Below are 4,481 nucleotides of genomic sequence, written 5' to 3'. Positions count from 1 at the left end.
CCAAATTTCTAATGGATGACCTTGTTTCAGTCATGAAACTTTGAGTGGTTTTGATTAGATCAGAGACCATGGTTGCTAAGTCAGAGTGGTTCTGCTTAGAATTCTCTATCTGTTGCTGAGAAGATGATGAAAAAGGCTTGCCATTGCTAAACCTGTTTCTTCCACCATTATTATTGTTGAAACCTTGTTGAGGTCTCTGTTGATCCTTCCATGAAAGATTTGGATGATTTCTCCATGAAGGATTATAGGTGTTTTCATAGGGTTCTCCCATGTAATTCACCTCTTCCATTGAAGGGTTCTCAGGATCATAAGCTTCTTCTTCAGATGGAGCTTCCTTAGTACTGCTTGGTGCATTTTGCATTCCAGACAGACTTTGAGAAATCATATTGACTTGCTGGGTCAATATTTTGTTCTGAGCCAATATGGCATTCAGAGTATCAATCTCAATAACTCCTTTCTTCTGATTAGTCCCATTGTTCACAGGATTCCTTTCAGAAGTGTACATGAATTGGTTATTTGCAACCATTTCATTTAGTTCTTGAGCTTCTGCAGGCGTCTTCTTCAGATGAAGAGATCCTCCAGCAGAGCTATCTAAGGACATCTTAGACAGTTCAGACAGACCATCATAGAAGATACCTATGATGCTCCATTCAGAAAGCATGTCAGAAGGACACTTTCTGATTAATTGTTTGTATCTTTCCCAAGCTTCATAGAGGGATTCACCTTCCTTCTGTCTAAAGGTTTGGACTTCCACTCTAAGCTTACTCAATTTTTGAGGTGGAAAGAACTTTGCCAAGAAGGCATTGACTAGCTTTTCCCAAGAGTTCAGGCTTTCTTTAGGTTGTGAGTCCAACCATGTCCTAGCTCTGTCTCTTATAGCAAAAGGGAATAGCATAAGTTTGTAGACCTCAGGGTCAACCCCATTAGTCTTGACAGTGTCACAGATTTGCAAGAATTCAACTAGAAACTGATGAGGATCTTCCAATGGAAGTCCATGGAACTTGCAATTCTGTTGCATTAGAGAAACTAATTGAGGCTTAAGCTCAAAGTTGTTTGCTCCAATGGCAGGGATAGAGATGCTTCTCCCATAGAAGTCGGGAGTAGGTGCAGTGAAGTCACCCAGCACCTTTCTTGCATTGTTGGCATTGTTGTTGTTTTCGGCTGCCATGGGTTCTTCTTCTTTGAAGATTTTTGTTAGGTCCTCTACAGAGAGTTGTGCCTTAGCTTCTCTTAATTTTCGCTTCAAGGTCCTTTCAGGTTCAGGGTCAGCCTCAACAAGAATGCTTTTGTCTTTGCTCCTGCTCATATGAAAGAGAAGAGAACAAGAGAGTATGGAATCCTCTATGTCACAGTATAGAGATTCCTTGAGGTGTCAGAGAAAAAGAAAAATAGAAGGAAGAGGTAGAAAATTCGAACTTATCAAGGAAGATGGAGTTCGAATTGTGCATTAAGGATGAGTGTTAGTCCATAAATTGAAGGATGTGAGAAGAGGGGAAGAAATTTTCAAAAATTAATTAAAAAGATTTTTAAAAAACATTTTGAAAAACACTAATTGATTTTCGAAAACTAAGAGTGGAAAAGAAATCAAGTGATTTTTGAAAAAGATTTTGAAATTAGAAAGTAAAAGGATTTGATTGAAAACTATTTTGAAAAAGATGTGATTAGGAAGATATGATTGAAAAATTATGGTTTTAAAAAGATTTGATTGAGAAAATATGATTTGAAAAACAATTTAAAAAGATTTGATTTTAAAAATTAATGACTTGGCTAACAAGAAAAGATATGATTCAAACATTTAAACCTTTCTCAACAGAAAAGGCAACATACTTGAAATGTTGAATCAAATCATTAATTGATAGCAAGTATTTTTGAAAATGGAAAGAAATTGATTTTGAAAAAGATTTGATTGAAAAGATTTGATTTGAAAAAGATTTGATTTTGAAAAAAATTTGAAAACTTGAAAAAAAATTGAATTGAAAACAGAATCTTCCCTCTTGTGCCATCCTGGCGTTAAACGCCCAGAATGGTGCACATTCTGGCGTTTAACGCCCAAAGCACTACCCTTTTGGGCGTTAAACGGCCAGCCAGGCACCCTGGCTGGCGTTTAAACGCCAGTTTGCCTTCCTTACTGGGCGTTTTGAACGCCCAGCCTGTTTCTGTGTAATTCCTCTGCTGTATGTTCTGAATCTTCAATTCTCTGTGTTATTGACTTGAAAAGAAACAAATTAAAAATATTTTTGGACTTTTAATAATGAGGAATAATCAAAATGCAACTAAAATCAAATAAACAATGCATGCAAGACACCAAACTTAGAAGTTTGTATACTATTGACACTAACAAAATACTCAAGACAAGAGAATTTAAAGATCAAAACAAGGAAATCATCAAGAACAACTTGAAGATCACTGAAGACACATGAAAAATGCAAGAAGAACAAAAACATGCAATTGACACCAAACTTAAAATGAGACTCTAGACTCAACAAGAAACATAAAATATTTTTGGTTTTTATGCTTTTGTAAAAATTTTTTTGGTTTTTTCGAAAATTAAGTGGAAAAGAAAATAAAGATATCAAAATTCTTAATGAGAATTCCAGGAATCATGCAATGTTAGTCTAAAGCTTCAGTCTAAAGAGATTAGACATGGCTAGTTAAGCTTCAGCAGGACATTACATTCAAGAGCTAAATTGATGGGAATCAATCAGCTTTGGTGATGATACGGACATCACCTTGAAACACTAGAATTCATTCTTAAGAACTCTGAAAAAAAATACCTAATCTAAGCAACAAGATGAACCGTCAGTTGTCCAAACTCAACAATCCCCGGCAACGGCGCCAAAAACTTGGTGCACAAAATTGTGATCATCAATGGCGCCATCAACATGATATGCACAATTGTAATCTCAACTCTTTATCACAACTTCGCACAACTAACCAGCAAGTGTACTGGGTCGTCCAAGTAATAAACCTTACGCGAGTAAGGGTCGATCCCACAGAGATTGTTGGTATGAAGCAAGCTATGGTTATCTTGTAACTCCTAGTCAGGCAAACTCAAATGGTTATAGATGATGAATAAAACATAAAGATAAAGATAGAGATACTTATGTAATTCATTGGTGAGAATTTCAGATAAGCGTATGGAGATGCTTTGTCCCTTCCGTCTCTCTGCTTTCCTACTGTCTTCATCCAATCCTTCTTACTCCTTTCCATGGCAAGCTGTATGTAGGGTTTCACTGTTGTCAGTGGCTACCTCCCATCCTCTTAGTGAAAATGTTCAACGCACCTTGTCACGACACGGCTATTCAGCTGTCGATTCTCGATCATGTCGGAATAGAATCCAGTGATTCTTTTGCGTCTATCACTAACGCCCCACAATCGCGAGTTTGAAGCTCGTCACAATCATTCAATCATTGAATCCTACTCAGAATACCACAGACAAGGTTTAGACCTTCCGGATTCTCTTGAATGCCGCCATCAGTTCTAGCTTATACCACGAAGATTCCGATTAAGGGATCCAAGAGATAAACATTCAAGCCTTGTTTACTTGTAGAACAGAAGTGGTTGTCAGGCACTCGTTCATAAGTGAGAATGATGATGAGTGTGACATAATCATCACATTCATCATGTTCTTGGGTGCAAATGAATATCTTAGAACAAGAATAGGCCGAATTGAATAGAAGAACAATAGTAATTGCATTAATACTCGAGGTACAGCAGAGCTCCACACCTTAATCTATGGTGTGTAGAAACTCCACCGTTGAAAATACATAAGAACAGAAGTGATCATTGGCCTCGGCCCCAGAGAGGGAACCAGAAGAACCAAGATCTGATCTAAGATCTAAAGTGATCAAAAGATGAAAATACAATAGTAAAAGGTCCTATTTGTAGAGAACTAGTAGCCTAGGGTTTACAAAGATGAGTAAATTACATAAAAATCCACTTCCGAGCGCACTTGGTGTGTGCTTGGGCTGAGCATTGAAGCATTTTCGTGTAGAGACTCTTCTTGGAGTTAAACGCCAGCTTTTGTGCCAGTTTGGGCGTTTAACTCCCATTCTTGTGCCAGTTCCGGCGTTTAACGCTGAGCAGTTTTGAGCTGCTTTGTAACGCCAGTTTGGGCCATCAAATCTCGGACAAAGTATGAACTATTATATATTGATAGAAAGCCCAGGATGTCTACTTTCCAACGCCGTTGAGAGCGCGCCAATTGGGCTTCTGTAGCTCCAGAAAATCCACTTCGAGTGCAGGGAGGTCAGAATCCAACAGCATCTGCAGTCCTTTTTAGTCTCTGAATCAGATTTCTGCTCAAGTCCCTCAATTTCAGCCAGAAAATACCTGAAATCACAGAAAAATACACAAACTCATAGTAAAGTCCAGAAAAGTGAATTTTAACTAAAAACTAATAAAAATATACTAAAAACTAACTAAAACATACTAAAAACATACTAAAAACAATGCCAAAAAGCGTATAAATTATCCGCTCA

At 37.5% G+C, this 4,481-nt stretch overlaps 1 non-coding gene across 1 annotated transcript; it reads left to right on the top strand.

Annotated features, from left to right (window-relative positions):
* The first annotated feature begins 655 nt into the window (after window positions 1-655).
* On the top strand, window positions 656-763 carry LOC112713925 (small nucleolar RNA R71). Its single transcript, XR_003158884.1, has one exon. It is a non-coding gene; the product is annotated as a small nucleolar RNA R71 (small nucleolar RNA).
* Window positions 764-4,481: the final 3,718 nt, after the last annotated feature.

This window comes from Arachis hypogaea, chromosome 9 (assembly GCF_003086295.3).
Source record: "Arachis hypogaea cultivar Tifrunner chromosome 9, arahy.Tifrunner.gnm2.J5K5, whole genome shotgun sequence".
NCBI lineage: Eukaryota > Viridiplantae > Streptophyta > Magnoliopsida > Fabales > Fabaceae > Arachis > Arachis hypogaea.
Note: the sequence above shows the minus strand (reverse complement) of the source record. Positions and strands in the feature narration are given on the sequence as shown.